This window comes from Apteryx rowi, unplaced genomic scaffold (genome assembly GCF_003343035.1).
Source record: "Apteryx rowi isolate R43461 unplaced genomic scaffold, aptRow1 scaffold_301, whole genome shotgun sequence".
NCBI classification, from domain to species: domain Eukaryota; kingdom Metazoa; phylum Chordata; class Aves; order Apterygiformes; family Apterygidae; genus Apteryx; species Apteryx rowi.
Genome location: NW_020449431.1, coordinates 813,798 through 829,395, shown reverse-complemented (window position 1 = coordinate 829,395; position 15,598 = coordinate 813,798).

Here is a 15,598-nt window from a genome sequence, read left to right as displayed (position 1 = left end):
AAACTAAGATCCCAAAGAATGACTCTCCACCTTTCTGCTGTACCCCTCTAAATTTGGACCTTAGTCCTATGCCTCCCATCTTCATTAACCAGGATCTCAACTCCATGGTTCTTATACTTCTGCTCTCGCCCACCCTATATCCCCAGTCTCTTCCCACTTCACTTCTGAAGTTAAAGACATTTGGAATTTTATTTTCATGGAAGCAAGGAGGGGGGGCAATTACTTGTAATATTGCATTTTTTCCCAAAAAAAAACTTTTCTCAAAGTTTTGAATGTTTCTGTGGGAATTTTTTTCCCTTTTTCTAATCAGTTCCATTCTGCATCAACATTCCCAATATGTGCAGAACTATGTGATAATAATAAAGGAAATTCCCAAAGCTGTATTGTTCTGAAATATTTTGTGGAAGTTCTTCCATTATTCATAAGTTCTTCCATTATGCCCTGCACAGTATGTAAGCATACAAGTTCTGACATCCAGATTCTGATTTTACTACTGGTGTGAAATTGTAACTTATTTTTCTCTTTTTAAAAAGAACAAAACAAAAACAACAAAAACTTCACTGTCTCTAAGTTAGCATCCCTCTGCTTATTTGAAAATTCTTCAATTTTTAACAGGGATCAAAATATTAGGAAGACTAAGAGTTAAACTATGTTGAATTATTTTTTTCAGGGACATTCAAAAAAAATAACTGTTAGAGATTACATTGTCTTCTGAGGATTGGAGATAAATCTCCTACACGGTACAAATGTCCTGGAAAAAGCAAGACATTGACTGTGCTCCAAATGCAGTGACATCCTAGGAAAGGGCTATACTTCCTAACCATTTTTTTTCTTCAGGCCTAAGAGAAGTCTTGCTTCATAAAACTCTGAATTTTACTGATCTGACAAGTAAATAATTTTTCAGCTGTTTTACACTTCTTTCTGGTTCTTTAAAAGCATGCTGACCCTGTGAAATGTAGGAAAGGCCTATATTACCACTGGTTCATTAGGCTAAAATCTAAATCAGCCTTAGTGTGATTACTTTCAAGTTTGACAGTTTAGCAATATTGACTTGATCAGAGCTGTCGTCTTTGCAGACAGTATTTGTTTATTTTATATTTTATGTTAAAGTAACAGTTGGAGGAATATCTTCTTATAAATATATTTTATAAATTGGTTGTGGGTAACTTCTGTAGTATACTTATGCTTTTATCTAAGAACTTTTTAGAGAAATTGCAAAGGCAGATTACCCAGTATCAAACTGAATTTTAATAGCTCTCTTCCCCATATTGCTTAATTTTTCTCACTTCCCAGTTTTAACCCATTAGATCCACTATTGCTTTATTGACTCTCTTGCTACTTGTATTTTGGTGTCATCCCCTTTTCTTTATGATGTCCACCTACAGGTTTGTACATTGTTTCTTCTTGTTTTTCCTGCAGAAGCATTTGTAATTACATGGACTGCAGTAAGTAAGAATGAATCTATTTTTGGTCCAACGCCCTGCTCCAGCAGCCGTTTATAGGCATGCAACCCTCACGAACACAAAACACGCAAGTCACCTGCTTAAGCATAGGTGTTCAGTTCCGTTTAGGTTCCTTGCTGGGGATTTTGCCCCTACCTGCTGTGGCAGAAAGGCCTGCAGGTCCTGTGTCAAGTTTGCCAGCCACATTTCAGGTAGTGACAGGCTTTTCATATGGCTGCGTGTGGCTACCTTTGGGCAGCTGAGTCTCATCCAGAGAGTCGTCTACAGGACTATTCCTGTACAAGAGTGAATGTGTACGTATACATACATATACATACATGCATATATATATATATATATTTAAGTATATTTAAGACCAGGCTAAGGCCAAGTCAGGAGTGTTCAGTGGATTTGAAATAGGATATAGCAAAACCGCAAGTAACTGAATGCAGGCAGAACTAACTGCATGCGTACCAGTGCACTAGGAAAATAAAATTGTGTTATGCAGCATTTTCAAGATCCAAGCTTAAAATCCAGACTAAGTAACAGTTAAATGATTTTAAAAGTTGTGGCCGTAGATGGTTGCCTGCTTTTCTCTCCTCCTTACCTTCTGTCTCCCCTAGGAGGCTGCCATTGTGTGCTGTCTCTCTCTTCCTGCTCCAAATTGTCACGTGAGTCAGCGTCTCCCTATATCTGTTTCCAGTGAGTCACGGTGCCTGCTCACCAGCAGCCAGCACGTGCCCTTCGCATGCACTTAAACTCATGCAGAGGAAAACCAGTTGGAGTTTCGAAGCTTTGCAAGCCGGTGCCTTTTTAACATGATGTGCTCCCAAAGAGCCTGTGAGTCTTCACATTGCTAATGGCTTCCGAAAGGACTCAAACATTGCATAAAGACGAAAACATGGTTCTCCTCAGAGGCTGTGTGGTTGGGCTCCCCCTCGCTTATTCTGCCCTATTTAAATCTTGCGCTGGTTAGCTGATACGCACTTGCAAAATGAGAACAAGAAGTTTGGTTTCCCTTAGGTGGAACTAAAAGCCCATCTACTTCTGCAAAAAGTGCTATAATCTTTCGCTACCGTAAAAGAGAAGACTGCCACCTCCTCAAATCTCCTGTTTTGAGTGACGCCTGCTAGCTAGGACCTGCTCTCCCTGAGGTCCTCTGCCCTACTTCATTACTGAATCCCCATGACTTACATGGGGAGATGTCAACTGAAATTTAGAGAAGTTGCCCTTTGTCTGTGGATTACTGTGTTAGTCTGCTTAAAACAGAATATTTATTTTTACGTATCTTTAAATATGGGCCTTACTAACTCATGGCAGTAGTATCTGTGTTCACTGTGGGGATCAGTGACAAGGAAGGGGCACAAAAACTTGGTGTTTTCTACAGACAACTAACCTCTAACCTTACTCACTTGCTATTTGGTCTCCCTGAGAAAGAAATCAGAAGATAGAAGTCCTTTGAGCTTCAAATAAGACAGACTTTCAAACAGTGAATTGTCCACAATATATAATTTTTTTTAATGTTGACCATAATAGACAATACAAATCACATATACAGGAGGAATTTATTCTTTCATTACCAGAACTATCTGCCTTGTTCATTGTTCAAATATTTACTCAGTTTGATCTGAAGACTTAACAGTTTGTATCTCAAGCCCAGAAAAAATGCGGTAGTAAGCCTGAATTCAGGCCTTTTCTCAAGGCCTCATCTTCCTCTCATCTTCCTTTCTCCAGGGAGAAAAGCTCTCATTGCTCTCCCCCTCCTCTTTTCCCACCAATGACTCACTCTCAGCAATGAAATCCTGCGTAATCCAGTATGCAGGACTAAAGCCCTGTGAGGCATACATGTAACACCCAGTGTTCAAGCAGCAAACAAGCTGATTATTAGAACTGACTTACACTAGTAGACCCTTTTGCAATTTCTTTTGCAATCTGCTAACTCAGCACAGATTTCAGGTTTTCCATATCATCATAACATTTGTTGTTGCTAACCCCTGTAATCTGTCTTTCATGATGCCAATACGGATGGCTCAGCACAGAACCTTCTACGTGTTGCTTTGTTTTTGCAAAACAAAGATCTATTGCACCACAGCTGACTTTACAAAATCATAGCAATCTTTTACCTGCTAGGTTTACAGGTTCTACATAAGCACAGTCTTCATCTAAATGCATTAAAAAAATCTTTCCTGCCTTGGATTTGCCTGGTAATTTGTACAGTGTTTATTGTCTGATGCAGACCAACATACTCAAATGGAGCTGATAGGCAGCAATGCACTAAGTCGCTCTGGTCAGAATCGCTTTTGTTTCTTTTGTGCTTTGTGAATATATGAATAGGTAGTATACTGCAGACACTTACTTTGTTGCTCAGTTACCACTGTGTTAATCCCAATAACCTGATCTACAGACAGCGAGATGTGGAAGCCCACCATTTCCTGCTCCCTGGATTCCAGATTCCCGCCTTCCTTGGGTTCCCGCTTCGCCAGTTTGCATGTGATTTCTTTTTTGAATTTATCTGGCTTCTGCCTTTGGTTCTTAATATGTCTTTCTAGACATTAAAATATGTCTTTCTAGATTAAAAAGCCCTCCTAGTGCCTTTTAACCTATTGTTAAGTTACTACTCAATTTTACTTTGCTAAACTGAGCAAATAATTCTCTTTAAGTCTTGCTTTCTCCAGTCTAAAAGCAGTTTTTGTGGCTCTTCAGTCTCTCCCATTTTCAGCATCCTCCTTTACATTTGCCCTGCTTCTTATCCTGTCCTCCCCATGAACCCAAATTACATGGAGTACTTCAGTGTCAGTCTCATGAGTGTCACCTACAAATGTAAAATCACCTCCTTACTGCTATTTACCATCTCATCAAATTGTATATATCACAGTCACATTGTCTTGTTTTGCTAAACGTCCTGGTGGGACTTGCTTTGACTTGCATGTGCTTTCTGAGCCCTAGATTTGCTTAAGTTCTCCTTTTTCGGTGCAGTCCTCCGTTATGTAGACATGGTCACTGTTCCTTGCTCTGACATGCATTTAGCATCTGCCAGGATTATAAAACATGATTCCAACAAGCCCAGTTGATTAAGTGACCTACATCATTTGTCATCATAGATGTAGATTTGATGTTATGTTCTTTGCTCTCAGTGAAAGTAGTCCATTCAGTCCTACTTGAGATTGGGCCCTTAGATAGATATAAGATGAGAATAACTGCGCTGAATCAGTGGAACTACGTAGCATAGGAGGGGAAAATCAGGGCCCTCTGAATGTAGGCTCTCTTTTTTTATCTTAATGACATACAGAGAAAGAGATATCATGCTTGTCTAGCTATATGTGGAGCATAAAAGCCTTTTGAACATTTTAATTAAGGGCTTTCCCTTTTTTCCCCAAGTGTGTACATAGCCAGATAATACAGAACACAGTACAATATGTTACTAGATGTGCTGTTGTTAGCATGCAGACTTTATTCAAAAATAGAATGTAACTAAACTTCCGATGAGGAAAGAGCCAGAGGAGCCTTGTAAATCTGAACTTTTATGTTAGCTCTAAATGTGATATGACAGGAGTATTTTTATTTATGTCTATAAGTTCTTTTTCTTTGAAGAGCAGAATTATTGAACTTGTTTTCAAATAAGCCTAATGGCATTTTCAATCTGCTTATATTGTCACTCAATTAAAAAATGTTAATTAACTATTATTGCCAGTATTTTACTCTTGTTTTGTGACTGTTACTAGAGGTTGGAGTTGAAAGCTATAAGGCTTTAAAAGGCTATTTATGGGTGCTCCAGAAACATTTGCAATGCGAGAATCCTTTTCTGTAATTAATGTTTTTTTACTGGAGTTACTGAGTATGTACCTTCATTTTTTTCCCCTTATGAACTGGAATACTACAACTGAACTGAGCCCATAATTACAGTAAGTGATACAGAGGAGTTCCTGCTGTGAGTGGCATTGTAGATTCCTGTTATGTGTGGGTCACTGATTATCCACTTCAGACTCCTCAGTTAATGAACTTGGCCGGGGAAGAGAAATTCCACACTTATAAWTTTTTGGTATTTCCAACATGACAATGGGCTATTTTGTGCGAGCTGCTTGTTTTTAATGAACCTGTCTCAGCCTTGGAATCTTGATCTCAAAATAATCGTGTTCAGGCAGGGAATTTAAATATTTCTAGCCAAACAAGCAGGAAAAGAGTAGTTTTTTTTTTTTTTTTTAAGAATTTGGAAGTATAAGAATAAATAGACCTGGTTTATGAAGGTTTTCTAAAGTACGATTTTTAACAATCATTTTTTAGGGCACAGTTTTAGTCAAAGCCCAAGTAGTGTAATGGGGTGAGCATATAAAGACTCCCCCAAACTCCCCAAAAGGTGAAACTATGAACCTTTTGGTCATTGCTTTGTGTCAACTGGCTTGTATTAGTGCAGAGTAAAAGTAGGCACAGAGGCAGTTACTTTACGCGGTCACACCTATCCCACACGGAAAAGCGTGGGATATACTATTCAGTATACCCCTTCATTCTGTCATTCTGTGAGTCTTTCTGTGTCCTGTCCTTCATGCTACACCACCCCAGCCCCATTAGCCTTGAAGTGCTTCCATTAGAACTTCAGGGATTTTACTTGACTTCATTCTACAACATCCTTCTTTTCTAGGGAGGCCTCTTAGGCCAAAAGGTGGGAAATGTGTAAAAATATATTAGAATATTTGCTTTGTAGTGCCCACAGTATTTTTTGGAGGACTCAGGGGTTTTGGGGTGAAGTGAAGTATTTGAGGAGGAGCAAAATGAACGTTTCTGGTATGTTTAGAAAGATGGTTGAAGTCATCCCATACAAGAGAAAGCAAAAAGGTAAGAGTAATGCTGTCTTCAGCGAATAAATAAACATCTTGTCATGTGTACTCAGTGCCAAACTGCAGCAGAATAGTGTATTTTGCTTGATTTAACATCAGTACAAGTCTTTAGTTTACAGCTCCTCAGACCTCCTTTTCTTCCTGTCCGCCGGTCCTTAAATCACATAGACAACTTTCACTCTGACTTGGGGAAGTCAGATATTTTGACTTCACTTCCCCATCTGAAAAGAGGGAGACTACTTAACAGGATATGTGAGAATTTTTTTCCAATGTTTAGTGATACAGCATTTAGTAAAGTACCTTGTTTGTTTAATTCTTATTTTTTTAAAATCATTTGATTGTTTTTAGCTGATTTCTGAGTAATTGTCAGAACAATAGTTGGCTAGACTCAAGCTTACTGTTGAAATATTCCCTCTATCAGAAAGTCTCTGCCTTTAATAAAATACAACATCAAGGTCCAGGAGTATACTGTACCAAGATGTAAATGGGAGCTTTGCCATTGATTTAAGAGAGTGCAACGTTAGCCTTTAACTGTATAAAAAAAGCAGGAAGTTCTTGTACGCTCTTAATGGCCCAAGCATTCATTTAACTGTGATTGTAGCCATCCTTATAAGTCTGTGATCCCAGGTACAAGCTAAGGAGCTTAGAGCAATAACCAAAAGTCTCTACTACAGAACAGCCAGGAAGCAATGGTAAATACTGTTATATACACAGCTGTTACTTACCTGCCGGTCATAGCGTGAGACCAGAGCTATGGTTACCATGGGCCAATGGAAAATGCTTTCTCAGCAATTGGTAAGAGGACGATAAATCTAACAACATCTGTAGTGTGGTTTCTGGAACCTCACAGCTTGATTTCCTTTGCTGGAACCAGATAAGGGAAAGCCAGTAACAGCACTGTCATTGTGGGAAAAGTCATCCCCATCGCTATCGCTCATGGAGAGTGGGTGGTTGGGTCTCACTAAACTAGTTTGGATGGCTTGGCCGTGCCACCTTTCCTAGAGAAGCCTCTATTCCAGGTAGACTTGAGGAATATCCTGTTCTGTTGAAAGTGTTATTTCAAGAGAGATATACCACATTTTACTGAGAGATATACCACATTTTACTGAAATTTTTTATCTTCATCGCAGAATGTCTCCTAGCGCTTGTCGTTAACCAGCAGAGGCTTTGTTGTATAGTGACAGTGGGTGCAAGTCACGGCCACATTAAGTTAAGCGCGGACTGAAATGAGCGTGGACTTTGCTGAAAGCAGAGTTTCCTTCCAGAACCCACCTACACATTCCCAATGTTTTTCTTGCCTGGCAGTGGCATTTCTTAGCTGGTTGAGGCAGGCTGAGTTGGATCAAAAAAATCCAACTGAAAACAATATTTTTTGCAAGTGTGGTTTTCAGACAGACTGGTTTCTTAACCTGGCTCAGCAAGTGACTACACCAATGACAGTGCTGACAAAAGGGGAGTGATGGAAACCCCCAAGAAAGGAAAGATTTGACAGAACTCTACAGCAGCAGCCTACATTTGTGTCAGCTTAACATGTTCCTTCTGAGGCTGTGATTTGATGAGGTCACTCAGTTTTATAAGTCCTGGTACTGGCTATGGCCACATCATGTAAAGGGCTGATTAACTCTGTCAGTTCAGAATTGTTAAAAATATTTGATGGCTTAACTTTGTACTGGCTGGGTTTTATTCCGTCCAGGTATAGTTTGTCCTTTTGCAGCCACTCTGAAGCTAGCATAAACTTAAACTCTGACTAATTTAGTCCTGACTCATAGTGTTTGGTGATTCAGTAGTGCATGTCTTCTACCTGCAAAAAGCATGTTGCAGTGTGAGAAGAGATCCTTGGGATCCAGTTGCATTACCTGGTGGGAAGTGCTGTGGAACATCTGTGCTCTCCTCACTGAATTGTGGGTAAGTTGCTTTTGGTCTCATAATGTACCATCTTTGCAGCGGTGAATTAAAAAAAAAAAAAGTGACACAAAGATACAAAATGAAGAAATATAGCTCTTATTGCCATTTTCAGGTGCTAGGCATGCAACTGCCATGGCTGCAAAGCTTCTGCATGGGRCAGAGAGCTTGTGCTTGAATCTACAACAGCCAGTGCAAGGAGCCAGTTTTGTGATCGAAGCAACTTGTGATGCAAACCTGATATAGTCCAGAGGACCGAACATTGTGGGTAATAGAGGTGGACACAGACTGCAGCTCTATGGTAGTTAAGCACTGGCATGGAGACTGCCTTGGGAGAGTAGAATTAGGAAGTGATGGTCCTAATTATAGGATGGAGAACTTACTGGCTGCTGGTGACTGGTAACCAGTTTGGCTCTGAAAAAATCAATGATATAGGTTACTGCTGTCAAAGTGAGCAAATCTATAAAGCTTTTCCACAAGATAGCATGGCTGGTTCTGAGGAACAGACAAATTCTGTGAAATAGGCCCTGATGACTTGACAAAGCATTGATGGGTCCCATTTCCATTCTGTGCCACTTCCTTTACCTAGTCTACAATTAAGTTGTATGTAAAAAGCCATGCAGCTTGTTGGATGACAAAAGGTGATGTTCTGACAAAATCAGATCCCCACGGTATTTTTTACTATTCTATTTCTAAGTCATTGCCATATTTGATAGTTTGTCAGGACAGCTGTTCTATTACGCACAGAAGAGCAAATGTGCAAAACGCAACGGAGATTTAGCATCTTTCAAAATCATTTAATTTTTTTTAAACACAGTGAGCAGTGCTTCACAAAAAGAGACAAAAGCCCAACTTTGATTACCACACTCTGTAATGAAGTAATTTAAAATACAACTTCTAAATTACAGTAATCAGTTGATAAGCTTTTGAAAGCTTGCTGGATTATACTGTGTTTAAACACACCTTTCTTTGCTCTGAACTTTGCACCAGAAAGATCACTTTAACTTCTTGGTGTGCAGGGTAGTACATCAAAGCAATATCATAAATGAGAACTGTAATCAAAATAAGTCATATGATTTACTGTAGAAAACAGAACCAAGCTGTGTTTTCATCTCAGTAATATTTTCTTTTGCAAGAGTAAAGGGGTTAAGACATTAAATATATAAGATATTATACATATCTTATATAGGTCATTAAAAATATTAGTACTAATTACAATGTCCAAACATCAGTCCAGTGACCTGAATTCTTTCTGCCTTCTCCTTTCAGAGAAGGATATTCACACTATGGTACTTGTTGCTCTCTAAGGTAAAAGCTAAGAAAAATACTGTGTTTGAATTTGTTACTATGGATGGTGTGCACAAGAACAAATTAAAACATTTTTTTTCCTCCTGGTAGAGTAGGGACAGCTCATCAAAATTTATGAGGATTTCACTAAACACAAACCTCAATATAGGTTGTTATGATTTCTTTTAAGAAATTTCGCGTTAGATAAAAATATATTTTTAATCTCTGAAATACAGATTAGGTGAAAAATCAGTTTTTATTGTATACTTTTGGAGAAGATGCAAAGTGAGGTATAGTTACTTAGCAATGATACTCTGATTTAATATATGATATAATGGGGGACTCATGCTCAGAACAGTGTAGAACTGCTTAAAAGCTATAAAAATCGAAAAGGTTTTCTGGTGAAGTCCATCAGATATCCCACAATACTATGGTCTTTGCAAAAAAACTCTGTTCTTCAGAATGCTTGGAAAGTTGGAAGTCTACAAATGAAAAGTAACCAGACAATTTCTCATTTTACACACCATTGTTCCAATAATTTTAAAGGCTATTCAGCTGTTGCTTTCATCTAAAACTTCCTAGGTGATTAGAATCTCATTTCTCATTCAAGTAACTTATTCCCATATCAATAGCGTGATAATATAATGGAATATGATCTATTCATATTTAAGGCTGAAGTTGTCTTACTTTTGTAGGGTTCTGGAATTGCTAAACACGTTTTGTTCTTATTCTTATCCCAGGTTTTATTTTTTAGATGCATCCCTCATTTTATGTATAAAAAGATACATTTATGCCAATACATTCTTTATATCATTACTGAATTATTTTCTGTTTGGTTTTAAGACCTTTTTCTCACTTACCTGTAGCTTAAATTGTATTAGGAGTTTTCTTAAGACTGATGAAATTTGTCTGAGTCAAAATATTAGTGTGAAATTAGATATTTTGACTCAGGGCGGAAAAACAAAAATTGTTCAGGGAAACATACCCTAACATCATAAGACAATTTTGAAAGTAGGAGCAACACTTTTGCAGCTTATAATAATCAGTGGGTGAATTGTAGCATTTTAAAGCTTTAATTTTAAACTTTAACTATCTTTCTTTTGTTCTGTGGGTTGTCCTGAGCCAGCCAGAGATGATACTTTGTCCCATTTCAGGCTGCTGGTGTCACCAGAAGCAACTGCTAGTACTTTAAACACGGAAATGACTTGCAATAATGCATATAATGTGTAAAGTATTTTTACCATACACAGCAATATCTCTATGTAATTGCTAGAGCACATGTTCTTTTGGCAGCACAGCCTTTTCCAAGCTTCCCGTTCAGTAGTAAGCTGAACTATATTCTTGCTGCAGACAGTGCCTTGGAAATACCTGAGTATTATTTGAATGCAGGTGATTGATTGTTTTGCTGCCTGTAAATGATGGTGTTTTTCTCCTCTTCTCAGGACACTGGGGCTCTCTTGCACAGGCCCCATGCATGGGACTTTCGTGAGAGCTAATAAACAATATAAGGAATGGGCTGCAGCAGTAGGAATAAAGAGGGAGAAAACCACCAGTGAATCAAAAGGGCCTTTCAGTGGAGGGATAGCTGAACACTCCAGAAAGCTTAAAAGACTGCAATCATAATTCAGTCAGTAGCATATTTTATAACTAAGTCAAAGACAATATAGAATCCATCTTGCCCTTTTATAGCTTTTGCAATACTACCCCCCCCCCCATTACTATGATGAAGTAGAATTCAAAATGAAATGGAGGTGAATTTATATGAAAGAGAATCTGGCATAATCCTATTGATTTCAAAATGTAATCAAGATAATTAAGCAAATTGTCAGGGTTTTTATTTCTTTATTTTTAAGCAGTACCTAATAAATTCCCAGAGTCTTTTGTGGGTGTGAGCTTAACTGTTTGAGCTTAGTAAGGAACAGGATAATGCTGAGGTAACTAGTAGGATAACTACTAAGGATGGCATTTTCATCCATCTTTATTACAATCCACAGCAAACCATGTTCTCAAGAGGAAGGAAGAGGGAAGTTCACCTTCTGTATATCTCTGTGGGACCTAGAGGAATTACTAGAATTACAGTGTAGAACTGGCTATTGTTCTGTGACTGTCGAAGTATGAAATAGGGCACCAGCATCTCCAGCTGGTATTTGTAATTCATGATGAAGAGACCGGTACATCAGAGGCATGCTGCTGAGCTCACTTTTTGGCCCCACCAAGCCCCCAAGGGCTAAGTGGTGAAAATACTTTGTCTGCACCCACACAGCAGGTCCTCAATGCCTCTAGGAAGCACCTTGCAGCCCTTACTGAGTGCCGTAAGGCGTGTATCCCACGAGCCTGGCAGGGCTCACTGGTTGTCCTCTCTGCCAGCAGCTCGTCTACTGTGTGCAGAGTGCTGGGGCATGCCATGTAGCCATACTCATGGCGCCCTGCCTGCTGCTCTCCTCTCATAGCTACCTGATGGATCTTACTATATGACTGTACACGTGCTGTTAGTAAATCCGTAGGGCCATGTCGTCCTCCAGATCAAGAGCAGGACATTCATTTATTGATACAGAGGCTGCCTTTGTGGCTGGTCATCATTATGTCTGGAGATGCAGAACACATGTTTCTCAGGCCTTCATCCTGATCCCAAAGTACATTGCTTTGCTCATTGGTAGTTGTCCATGGGGGTAGTCTATCAAACAGTAGCCTGACAGTTTTACCTCAGGAATTTCACTGTCTCCTTGATGGTCTTCAGTCTCTGTGAGTCCACATGCCATGCAGTCGGCTTCCAGCCAGCTGCCATCTGAGAAGTTTGGGAATGTACTGCTGCGGTGAGGAGTCATGACACGCTCAGCTGTGCCAGGATACGGGTAGGACATCCGTATCCATGTAGTGCCCTAAGGAGGAGGCCCTAAGGAGGCCAGAAGAGGCTATTGGTCTTTTTCCATTACCAGGGCTCCCTCATGCCTCTTGGTTTTACTTTTCCAGAAGCACCTGCTCTGCAAGATTGCCACCCAATTGCTGCTGCTAGGCATTTGGGACTTGGCCTGCTCATCATCTGTTTGGGTGAGCTCTCCATAATATTGAGGAAAACATTAAAGCAAGGAGATGTTGCCAAGATGCCTACATGTTCTTTCTGCTAGATACACCAAGGTCTGCCTGCCCCAGTTCATCTGGCTTGATAGCTTGGAAGAAAGCCAGGGTGGTTGGCAAATCCAGCTGTGTCATGCTCATATATGGAAAACTGCTGGACAGATGTGACTCAACTGTATATTCTGGTTCCATTAAAGGATATCATGCAGGTGTTTTCCTAAGGACCTCTAGGATTAAATGGCATTAAGGAAAAACTAATGACAAGGCTCAGTCTGAGTCCTGTGTCCTGTTCTGGGAAGTCTTCTGCGGTATCAAGATGAATGAATAATACAAGGGAAAAAGTAATGGCACAGGGTTTTTTTTGTGTGAGGTGGCTTAGCTACTCAAAGGGTCACTCTGATAGGCTGGCTTGTGCTGTGTTTGAAGAGGCCTGTGTGTGAGGACAGGGGGATCCAGGGATCTAGCACACGGTTGTTTAGGAATCCAGATTTAGGCTACTCCAAGAAGGGTGCTCAAAGGATGGTGTCTGCCTCTTGCAATTACTGGAAAGTGTGGGGTGGCTTTGAGGTATCGCCCTTGGGGGAATTCCCCTGAGGGCCCTCTGAGGTTGCGCTGGAGTGAAGACAGTGTGAACTGAGAAGGACCTGAGCCGAAGAGCATTACTCGGGCAGTCTTGTGGAACAGTGTGGAGGCAGCTTCTGTGTATTATCTCATATAAAGCAATATTGTGTGTACTTGGTAACAAAAAGCCACACTGATTCTCAGAGGGCATTGCAAAAATCTTGCTAACTGATTTGSTTAGTTCAGGATGAGCTGTTGTGAAACAGCAAAAAAGGGAAGTTGTCTAGATGGCAGAGTCAATGCAAATAACCCTGAATTCTCTATTGCACTTTCCAGGTTTTCAAAGAGCGAGGGGATATGAGTACCTCAGGTAAAGACACACAACAAGGATGGCAGAAGCTGTCAAGTATACAAACCAGTCTTGCATTTAGAGAATTGAGAATTTGGCAAATAGTATTGTTTAGGTATATGGGTATTTGTCATCTTTGAATGTCTGCTTTCTCCTTTATGTTAAAATGTGTTGTAGATTTTGTGTTACAGAATTTCAACTTCCCTTGCCATTGCTCTGTTGACATTAATTATAGGTTTTAAATCCTTCTGAAGCTGACAAGTGTATGCTTCCATTTCGGTGTTAAGCTATTAGAACTTGTACAGTCTTTATAAATATATAATAAGGCTTTGTCCAGGTGCCTTACTTTGGTGAGTGGATTATTCTTTATCCTTTGAGATAGAATTGACTGCTTATACAATTAAATTGACTGCTTACACAATGAAATATTTCTTGTGTCCAGAGAAACTCTTTAATATTGCAAGAGTGTGTTTTCAGGGCAGAAAATATTAAGAAGCAGTTTCCTTTAGTGCCTCTGGTAGGAAAGGGCTGAACTGTGTCACCTTGTTGGAAATCAAAAGATGCATTTCTCTCCCAGATCAGCCTGGGGACAGGCAGTTCCTTCCTTGCCTTCCCAGCATTGCTGCTATGTGCTGGTCCCCATGAGGGAGTGTGCATTTGAAATTTTTAGGCTTAAGGAAAACTTCAGAGCTGGAATCCCCTGGGAGTCCTGCCTGGGTTGGCAAGGCAGCCTGCAGGACAGGGACAGATGGAGCCGTAGGGCTGTGCACCTTTGGAGCTGGGAGTGGACTTGCTGGGCGCGATGTAGCTTCTGCCCTGTTTTGCCTCACGTCTTGTTCCCATCCCTGTCTAGATTTGTAAGAGCTCTGTGTACCTGGATCAAGCCCATTCAGTCTCTCTCTCTTTCCTCCTTCCCCTTTCCCCCAGATTTTAGGCTTAGGCCACTGTCATAATATGATGCTTTCAAATTAATTATAATGGAATTTTCATATGTGACTTAATATTGCATGCAGCAAATGTTCTTTTCTGTGTACATACGATACTGTATAAAGACATATGGTATTTATTTGTAGAAGATGCGTATCATAATGTGAAGTACAGATGTCCTGCTTTGGGAGCTTGGTCCTGTAACTAAAAACCGCAGATAGCGATACTTAAGAGTATATAATATTGTTCTTGTTCTTCTGTACACAGTGTATGAACATATGGCCAAAGAAAGTATAAATTTGTATTTATAGAAGCTTCTGCATATGGATTGTACCTTATTTCAGGTTTTATGCGAAACATTGTATTTCATTTTTCTTGATTATTATTGGGATCTGTAATTGTAGCTTCTTAGTTTTATGAAACTAATATGTGCTATTTTTACCTTGTTTATGCAAAAGAACATGTCTAAAGTCAGTCATGAATTTAACTCCTAGATATATGGCGAAATTTAAAAAATAGTACAGTGTCATTTTTTGCTTGCATATTATGCCGTTGGTGATTGACCCTCCTCTGAAGTTTTTTGTTTGGGCATGCAGTGTAAGGGTTGTGACTAATGCTAATGATGCAGTCATTTCGAAAAGACTGATTGATAGTTAGTGTTGCTTTATATAACTGATTGGCATCTTCCCAAAATAGGCTGATACCTTTTTAGAGCAATAATCGTGGAGAATGTTATCAACTGAAAAACTGCATGTGCCACCTACATGCTGATTTAGAAACTAATATCTGTCATATTTATAAGATGCTAGTAAAGAAAGGGGCATTGGTTGGGAAGATAAACAGAGGATTTTCCTAAATAATTTCTATTAAGAATTATCATCTAAATAATTTCAAAATATAAGTAATTCCTAAATTGTTTTTACATAATAGCTAAATCCCAGAATTCTTGCACTCCCTGTCTGCATCCTCTTTTTGGCATACGTAATTTAAACTAAAGTTGGTAAGAACTCTTTTGTTTAGTTTCCATAATTTTTAAAACATGTTTTCTCATTGTACTAGCAGCATATTTTTTTCGACTGTAGAACAAACAGCCTTTGCATTCTGTGAATATCAACCTTCCCTTTTCGAAAACAGTTTTGAACGTTTCCTCTTGCCTACTCAAAAGGATGACCACAGTCTTCCAGGCCTGTGTTAAGTTTTCGTGATCTCACTGCCCCTGTACC